This window comes from Archocentrus centrarchus, chromosome 18, assembly GCF_007364275.1.
Source record: "Archocentrus centrarchus isolate MPI-CPG fArcCen1 chromosome 18, fArcCen1, whole genome shotgun sequence".
NCBI lineage: Eukaryota > Metazoa > Chordata > Actinopteri > Cichliformes > Cichlidae > Archocentrus > Archocentrus centrarchus.
Window position 1 is genome coordinate 1,715,339 of NC_044363.1, and position 10,017 is coordinate 1,725,355.

The 10,017-nt window shown below is 50.4% G+C and overlaps 1 non-coding gene across 1 annotated transcript; it reads left to right on the forward strand.

Annotated features, from left to right (window-relative positions):
• The first annotated feature begins 8,731 nt into the window (after window positions 1-8,731).
• trnal-uag (transfer RNA leucine (anticodon UAG)) lies at window positions 8,732-8,813 on the forward strand. The gene has a single exon. It is a non-coding gene; the product is annotated as a tRNA-Leu (tRNA).
• The last annotated feature ends 1,204 nt before the right edge of the window (window positions 8,814-10,017 follow it).

The window sequence follows — 10,017 nt, forward strand, 5'->3', positions numbered from 1 at the left end:
ACAAACTGTAAAATACTTTTTTTATTGCTTGAAGAAATGCCAGTCAGAAACCCAGTCCTGATGAGTGTCCTGGGTGATGTTAATGTTTTCATTGTGGTGTTAATCACTGGTCTGGTTGCCAAAATAACAAAATCATGGACAGTTAGAAGAACAAGAACCTATTTTCTATATTCTTTAAAGAAACTGATATCATTAAATAGAAGAATCTCAGATGTATATTTACCAAACTGGATTTGAATCTGACAGTGCTACTGATAAATAATTATCAAGGTACATAATTTTTAGCTGGAAATATTGAGCCGAATAAACAAAGCAAAGAGGTGTTTGCATATGGAATTATTTTACTCCAAAGGAAACTAAAGGACAAAAACCATACGGTATGTATAGCGCAAAATTAAACATGTATATTTTGTACTTAGAGTTGAAGACTTATTTTTAAATACTTTTCATTTTTTCTGACATATAAACAGCACGCTCCATAATTTCTTGAACAAAGACAGTTTTGACACGGAAGTTTAGACTTTCAGCTTAATTTCAGGCGTTTTGGCTCTGCGGGGTGTCAGATGGTTCTCAGGCGCCTGGGACCCTGCTGCCAGAGTGCTCAGGGGACTGGCCTCTGGGGGGATGGCTTCCTGTCACCTCTGGTTCTCTAGGACCCTTGGTCCTTGGCTGGGGGGGGCTCCATCTGGGACCTCCCTCTCCCTTCTGCTGGGGTGGGCGTGCAGTTGTTGTTGGAATGTGTGGCCGCGGGTCTTTGTGGCTCTTGATGGGCTGCGGGCAGCCTGGGTTTCCTGGGTCTCTCTCTGCCTGCCTCTGATTTCTGATGGGCGGAGCTGCCTGTCAAGTCTGGCATAAATATATGTATGTGAAAAATAACACAAATAAATAAATCAAATAAAAGGGCAAACATTAAAAACACGAACATATAGAGAATCTATAAAGCTCATCTTGAAAGAGCAAATATGTTTGGCACAACAGTGCATTCAGATCACAATTATACTTAAAAAATCTGCCAGACATGAGAGACTTTAAAAAAAAAAAAAAAGAAAATCCATGTGACTTACTTTTATTTACAGAATCTGGACTCAGTTGATTTAAGGACGTAGCACTGAGTTTGCACAGAACAGGAAGCAGGACGACTGCAGCAGGGTTGAAAACAAGGAAGACGTGGTGTATTCTTCAGCTTTCTGTATCAGAGTCAACACAAAAACAAAAGTCTTGATGTCTCCAGAGAGTTAAAAAAAATCACACCTGTTGATGTGAAGACACAGTATATTATATTTGTCCTTTATTAGTGAACAAGCTTGTAGATGCAATTCAAACTTCTCTAAAGCTAAAGCTGCATCACCATACAGTTACCTGAGAGTTTGTCACAGGTCACACTTACCTAGGCTCCCACCACCAGTTCTGCTCTACAAAGTGCATCAGTCTTTCAGACTTGTGAAAAGATGTTTGCAGCAGTGTGACACTTTCTCAGCCTAAAGCAAAAGCATGTACTCTGCATTAGGCGGCACATTTTGTGAACACTCATAGCAGGAGCAGCTCCCACCAATCTGCACTTTGTCTTTGCAGTACAAAGCTGACTTCATAAACTTCAGTCTGCTATGAGAACAAAAATAAATTCACCTGCATCTGAAAACGAAAGCTACATTGTAACGCAAAAAAATACATCATCTTGGTTTGTCACTGTAACCGCCTGACCTAGTGTAGTATGGCAGACCTGTAAAAAGCCTGTAAAAACAACAGTTGTATTGAGGCCTTGAGGCAACTGTTTGTGGCAATTTGGCGCTACACAAATAAAATTGAACTGAACTGAATTGAGTCAGATGTGGTTTAGATTAAATTAAAAAGGTGGACAGCCACTCTCACAAAGTAACCTATTTGTACAATATATTGCTTCATTGTGCGAGAAAGTCAAAGAAACTTTCTCTGCAGTTGCCACACTTTACAAAGTCATCCAGTGGGCTGGATCCTGTTGGGAGGACGTTGTATGTCTGATAGCCCTGCCTTAAGTCATTTGGGAAAGAAGGTTATTGCAACCATAGACTGTATATAAATGATATCATGTCACCATGATGTCACCCACTGAATTCTGGACTCTACATATTGAAGCCTCTGTGTTTTGTGTTCTTGCTTCCACCATGCTTGTTTTTGAAGCCTGAAGTGACCACATGTACACAAGAGCGTTGTGATAATTTATCAGCTAGTGCTAGCTTGGCTTTGCTAACAAGCCGTATTCATAGATTTCATGGGGGTACGGTACCTCATACAAAGTCATAATATTTATCAGATAATTCCATTAAAAATGCTCCAACAGGAGGGACATGGACGTGGAGAGGTCTGCTGCAGTAGTGCCAGGTGAGGGCTAAGCGATAGCTACAGTAGCTACCAGCTGCGCTGACATGCCTGTCAATCAAAGTGAACATAACCCTAGTTTTATTCCTTAACAGTATCTAAATGAATGAGTTATGAATTTTCAGCACCAGAGTTTGCTCTGCTCTCTTACGATTTATATAGTAGCGCAGTGGGTAGGTGCTCACCTTGCAACCAGAGGGTTGGTGGTTCAAGTACCTGTCTGAGCGCATGCTGTCATTGTGCCCCTGGGCAAGACACTTAACCTACATTCCCTAAGTGTGAATGTGTTTGGTGGTGGTCAGAGGGGCCGTAGGCACAAATTGGCAGCCACACTTCTCTCTACATTAGTAGCTTACAACCACCAAGTATGACTGGGGTGCGAATGAATAGTGCATGAAATTGTAAAGTGTCTTTGAGTACCTTGAAAAGTGCTATATAAATCTAAGGCATTATTATGATTAATTCAATTCAATTCAATTCAATTTTATTTATATAGCGCCAAATCACAACAAACTGTCGCCTCAAGGCGCTTTGTATTGTGGGTAAAGACCCTACAATAATACAGAGAAAACCCAACAGTCAAAACGACCCCCTATGAGCAGCACTTGGCGACAGTGGAAAGGAAAAACTGTCATGGCCGGGGAGGAAATGGACGAGGAATGGCTGACACGAAGGACTCCAGAAGTCAGCGTAACATAAAAGGGATTTATTTCAACGGGGAAAAAACAAATACAAAAACCGTGGAAGGGAGACGACGGGCAGACACAGGGAACACAGGAACACAAGAACACAGGAATACAGGAACACACGGACACACAACGTCAACGACGCAACAGAGAACAAAACAAAACTGAGGGCTTAAGTACACACTGGGTAATCAGGGCAAGAGGAAACAGCAGGGAACAACAGGTGAGGCAAATGAAACTAATTACACAGGGGAAGCAAAGCTGAACACAAAGCACAGGAAAACCAGACTGTCAAAATAAACAGGAAGTGACAAACCAAGGAACATACTGACTAAACACGGGGAACAGGCACAGACTCAGGACAGAGACGCAGACATATCACAACACTAGGAAATAAACTAACACAAAACGCTGGGCCAACGGCCCAGGACATGACAGTACCCCCCCCCTCAAAGGCCGGCTCCCGACGGCCAAAACCAGAAAACAAAACCAGACAAGGGCGGGAGGCGGGGGACCAGGAGGGAGGGCCCGAAACAAAAACAAAGACAGGGAGCAAAACAGAAATCACAGGGCGTGAACAAAACAAATCAAACCCGTACAGGAAGAAAACAAAAACACAGGACCAGAACAAAAGGCGACGGCACAAGGCCGGAGACAGTCCAAAACAGGGGGTCGAAACAAGGAACAGTCCAGGAGCTATGACAAAACAAAAAACAGCAGGGGAAAAAACAGTCCACAGTTCAGGGGAGTCAGTGGGAAATCCAAAAACAAAAAACACACAGTTCAGGAGGCCGCAGAGGCCAAGGGGCCACAAAGCAAAATCCCAACGAGGGAGGCCGACCGCGCTCCCAGCGGCGGCGGCGACGAGGACGAGAAGGAATCACTGGAGGCCGACCGCGCTCCCAGCGGCGGCGGCGACGACGAGGGGGAGTCACTGGAGGCCGACCGCGCTCCCAGCGGCGGCGGCGACGACGAGGGGGAGTCACTGGAGGCCGACCGCGCGCCCAGCGGCGGCGGCGACGACGAGGAGGAGTCACTGGAGGCCGACCGCGCTCCCAGCGGCGGCGGCGACGACGAGGAGGAGTCACTGGAGGCCGACCACGCTCCCAGCGGTGGCGGCGACGGGGAGCAGGCACCGGAGGCTGACCGTGCTTCCAGCGGCGGCGGCGGAGACGCGGAGAAGACACTGGAGGCCGACCGCGCGGCATGCGGCGGCGACGAGGAGGGGTCACTGGAGGCCGACCGCGCTCCCAGCGGTGGCGGCGCCGAGGAGGGGTCACTGGAGGCCGCCCGCGGGGCGTGCGGCGGCGGCGACGGGCAGCAGACACTGGAGGCCGACCGCGGGGCGTGCGGCGGCGGAGAAGGGCGACCCCGGGCTCTGGTGGGGAACCCTCGGGTGACGTGGAGCGCTCGGACTGAGCGGGACCCCCAGGCTCGGAGGGCTCGGACTGAGCGGGACCCCCTGGCTCGGACTGAGCGGAGACCCCCATCGGCTCGGACTGAGCGGGACCCTCTGGCGCGGAGCGCTCGGACTGAGCGGAGACCCCCATCGGCTCGGACTGAGCGGGACCCCCGGGCTCGGACTGAGCGGAGACCCCCATCGGCTCGGACTGAGCGGGGCCCCCCATCGGCTCGGACTGAGCGGGGCCCTCTGGCGCGGGGCGCTCGGACTGAGCGGAGACCCCCACCGGCTCGGACTGAGCGGGGCCCATGGGCTGAACGGGGCCTACATAGTGAGGCACCGGATGCGTAGGCTGGGACCGCGGAACAGGGCACACTGCTACTTTATTGAGCAGCAGGGGCTGCTCGGGGACTAGCCGGGAGACGACGGGCTGCGTGGAAGCAGGCCGGGAGACGACTGGCTGCGTGGAAGCAGGCCGGGAGACGACTGGCTGCGTGGAAGCAGGCCGGGAGACGACTGGCTGCGTGGAAGCAGGCCGGGAGACGACTGGCTGCGTGGAAGCAGGCCGGGAGACGACTGGCTGCGTGGAAGCAGGCCGGGAGACGACTGGCTGCGTGGAAGCTGGCCGGGAGACGACTGGCTGCGTGGAAGCAGGCCGGGAGACGACTGGCTGCGTGGAAGCAGGCCAGGAACTAGCTGACACTGGGGACCGAGGAAGAGCTACTGGAACTGACTGAGAGTGGAGTGGACAGGGAGCGACAGGGGCTGGGGCTGACTGAGTGCTAGGGGGAGCGACAGGAGCTGGGGCTGACTGAGCGCTAGGGAGAGCGACAGGGGCTGGAGCAGACTGAGCGCGAGGGAGAGCGACAGGGGCTGGAGCAGACTGAGCGCGAGGGAGAGCGACAGGGGCTGGAGCAGACTGAGTGCGAGGGAGAGCTACCGGGGCTGGAGCAGACTGAGTGCGAGGGAGAGCTACAGGGGCTGGAGCAGACTGAGTGCGAGGGAGAGCTACAGGGGCTGGAGCAGACTGAGTGCGAGGGAGAGCTACAGGGGCTGGAGCAGACTGAGTGCGAGGGAGAGCTACAGGGGCTGGAGCAGACTGAGTGCGAGACAGCGCTGCTGGCTGCGTGGGAGCAGCCTGAGGGCTAGGGAGATCTGGCTGCGTGGAAACAGAGAGGTGAGAGCTAGCTGACACTGGGGCCTGAGAGGGAGCTGACTGAGAGGGCACTAAATCAGCTGACACGGGGAACCGAGGGAGAGCGACTGGAGCTAGAGCTGACTGAAGGCGAGAGAGAGCGACTGGAGCTAGAGCTGACTGAAGGCGAGAGAGAGCGACTGGAGCTAGAGCTGACTGAGACCCTGCTGCTGCAGCTAACACAGAAGACCGATGCGAAGGCTTGGACCTGGCTGCCCCCACCCGCGGAACAGGTACGGGTGCAGAGGTCAGCCCCTCCGTGGCTGCCCCCACCCGCGGAACAGGTACGGGTGCAGAGGTCAGCCCGTCCGTGGCTGCCCCCACCCGCGGAACAGGTACGGGTGCAGAGGTCAGCCCGTCCGTGGCTGCCCCCACCCGCGGAACAGGTACGGGTGCAGAGGTCAGCCCGTCCGTGGCTGCCCCCACCCGCGGAACAGGTACGGGTGCAGAGGTCAGCCCGTCCGTGGCTGCCCCCACCCGAGGAACAGGTACGGGTGCAGGGGAAGCTGGAGCTAAGGGAGCTGGAGCAGGGTGAGCAGAGGGAGCTGGAGCTAACTGAGGGGTCTGGGACTGCGACTGAGGGGGAGCTGGAGCTACAGCTGACTGGGAACACTGCAACTGAGGGGGAGCTGGAGCTACAGCTGACTGGGAACACTGCGACTGAGGGGGAGCTGGAGCTACAGCTGACTGGGAACACTGCGACTGAGGGGGAGCTGGAGCTACAGCTGACTGGGAACACTGCGACTGAGGGGGAGCTGGAGCTACCGCTGACTGGGAACACTGCGACTGAGGGGGAGCTGGAGCTACAGCTGACTGGGAACACTGGGAAGAAGCTAAGGGAACTGACAGGAGTGGCTGAGAGGCTGCAGCAGTGGTCTGTGGTGCTGGCTGTAGGTGAAGGGTGGTGATTACAAAGTCTTTCACTAACCCGTGCAAGGAGTCCAACAGCCAAGGGAAACTGGCAATCAGGTCTTGAAGCCTGGTGGTGATGGCTTCCTGTTCCTCCTTACACGGGTCAGATAACAAGTCCAAGCATAATCGGTCCACTCTTCGGATCAGAATTTTCCTGCTCTCCTCTGAGAGGGAGGAAGCAGCAGAGTACATGACAGGCTGAAGTTGCTCTTTCTGCTCCCGCGGCGATTCTCTCTGATGCTGCCGGGAGCTTGGTCTTCCTCCGTCAGCAGCAGGCAGTGGTGACGCGGAAGTGGTGGGAGGCCAAGGACCCCTGTGACCCAGGAATCGGAAAAATGACTCCTCTGGAGTCATTCCGGGCGCCGGCTCCAGGAAAACGTCTCTCCGCTTCCTCCGGTATCTCGTCCTCCGTGGCTGCGGCGACTGCTGAGAAAAGGAGGGACCAGCAAGCGGAGTGACAGGTGAGGGAGCGGCCGGCGCCAAAAACAGTCCGCCCACGCGGCAGACCTGCGGTTTAGGCGGGGGCGGTGAGCGGCGTCGCCGGGGACCGTTCAAAAAAGCTGGTCCCCCCAGCGCCAGGCGAGTGCCGTTGTAGCAGCCGGAGCTTGCAGGGTCTTTAGTTTGGTTGCGTCGTTCTGTCATGGCCGGGGAGGAAATGGACGAGGAATGGCTGACACGAAGGACTCCAGAAGTCAGCGTAACATAAAATGGATTTATTTCAACGGGGAAAAAACAAATAAAAAAACCGTGGAAGGGAGACGACGGGCAGACACAGGGAACACAGGAACACAAGAACACAGGAATACAGGAACACACGGACACACAACGTCAACGACGCAACAGAGAACAAAACAAAACTGAGGGCTTAAGTACACACTGGGTAATCAGGGCAAGAGGAAACAGCAGGGAACAACAGGTGAGGCAAATGAAACTAATTACACAGGGGAAGCAAAGCTGAACACAAAGCACAGGAAAACCAGACTGTCAAAATAAACAGGAAGTGACAAACCAAGGAACATACTGACTAAACACGGGGAACAGGCACAGACTCAGGACAGAGACGCAGACATATCACAACACTAGGAAATAAACTAACACAAAACGCTGGGCCAACGGCCCAGGACATGACAAAAACTCCCTTTTAACAGGAAGAAACCTCCACCAGAACCAGGCTCAGGGAGGGGCAGTCATCTGCCGCGACCGGTTGGGCTGAGGGGAGAGAAAGACATGCTGTGGAAGAGAGCCAGAGATTAATATCAATTAATGATTAAATGCAGAGGGGAGTATAAACAAAGTAAATAAGGTGAATGAGAAGAAACAGTGCATTATGTGAACCCCCCAGCAGACTAGGCCTATAGCAGCATAACTAAGGGATGGTTCAGGGTCACCTGATCCAATCCTTAATATCTTTAAGACATTCCTGCAGTTTAACTAATTGATGTGTGTCATCTGGCTTCATTGATAGGTAAAGCTGAGTATCATCTGCATAACAATGAAAATTGATGCAGTGCTTTCTAATAATACTGCCTAAGGGAAGCATGTATAATGTAAATAAAATTGGTCCTAGCACAGAACCCTGTGGAACTCCATAATTAACCTTAGTGTTTGAAGAAGACTCCCCATTTACATGAACAAATTGGAGTCTATGAGATAAATATGATTCAAACCACTGCAGTGCAGTACCTTTAATACCTATAGCAAGCTCTAATCTCTGTAATAAAATGTTATGGTCAACAGTATCAAAAGCTGCACTGAGGTCCAACAGGACAAGCACAGAGATGAGTCCACTGTCAGAGGCTCTAAGAAGATCATTTGTAACCTTCACTAATGCTGTTTCTGTACTGTGATGAATTCTGAAACCTGACTGAAACTCTTCAAATAAACCGTTCCTCTGCAGATGATCAGTTAGCTGTTTTACAACTACTCTTTCAAGAATCTTTGAGAGAAAAGGAAGGTTGGAGATTGGCCTATAATTAGCTAAGACAGCTGGGTCAAGTGATGGCTTTTTAAGCAGAGGTTTAATTACAGCCACCTTGAAGGCCTGCGGTACATAGCCAACTAATAAAGACTGATTGATCATTTTTAAGATTGAAGCATCAATAATTGGAAAGACTTCTTTGAACAGTCTAGTAGGAATGGGATCTAATAAACATGTTGCTGGTTTGGAGGAAGTAACTAGGCGGTAGCATGGCCGAGCGGTCTAAGGCGCTGGATTTAGGCTCCAGTCTCTTCGGGGGCGTGGGTTCGAATCCCACCGCTGCCATTATCCCAAATTTCCCCTCTGTGGGACAATAAAGGCTGTTTCTTCTTATTGAAGTTAACTCAGAAAGATCAACTGGAGCTTAAGAGTCTAAACAAATACCAGCAGTGCTGAAAGCAGCCGAACATGAAGAATAATCTTTGAGATGGTTATGAATAATTTTTTCTCTAATGTCTAAAATGTTATTTGTAAAGAAATCCATGAAGTCACTACTAGTTAACGTGAAAGGAATACTCGGCTCTACAGAGCTCTGACTCTTTGTCAGCCTGGCTACAGTGCTGAAAAGAAACCTGGGGTTGTTCTTATTTTCTTCAATTAATGATGAATAGTAAGATGTCCTAGCTTTACGGAGGGCTTTTTTATAGAGCAACAAACTCTTTTTCCAGGCTAAATGAGCATCTTCTAATTTAGTGAGACGCCATTCCCTCTCCAGCTTTCGGGTTATCTGCTTTAAGCTGTGCGTTTGTGAATTATACCACGGAGTCAGGCACTTCTGATTTGAAGCTTTCCTTTGCAGAGGAGCCACAGTATCCAAAGTTATACGCAGTGAGGATGTAAAACTATTGACGAGATAATCAACCTCACTGGGAGCAGAGTTTAGGTAGCTGCTCTGCACTGTGTTGGCACATGGCACTGAAGAGCATAACAATGAAGGAATTAGATCCTTAAACTTAGTTACAGCACTTTCAGAAAGACTTCTACTGTAATAAAACTTATTCCCCACTGCTGTGTAATCCATTAAAGTAAATGTAAATGTTACTAAGAAATGATCAGACAGGAGGGGGCTTTCAGGGAATACTGTTAAGTCTTCAGTTTCTATGCCATATGTTAGGCCCAGATCCAGAGTATGATTAAAGTGGTGGGTGGGCTCCTTTACATTTTGAGAGAAGCCAATTGAATCTAACAATAGATTAAATGCAGTGTTGAGGCTGTCATTCTCAGCATCTACATGGATGTTAAAATCACCCACTATAATTATTTTATCTGATATGAGCACTAAATCAGATAAAAAGTCTGAGAAATCAGACAGAAACTCTGAGTAAGGACCAGGTGGACGATAGATAATAACAAATAAAACAGGTTTTTGATTTTCCCAGTTAGGATGGACAAGACTAAGAGTCAGGCTTTCAAAAGAATGAAAACTTTGTCTGGGTCTTTGATTAATTAATAAGCTGGAATTGAAGATTGCTGCTAATCCTCCTCCTCG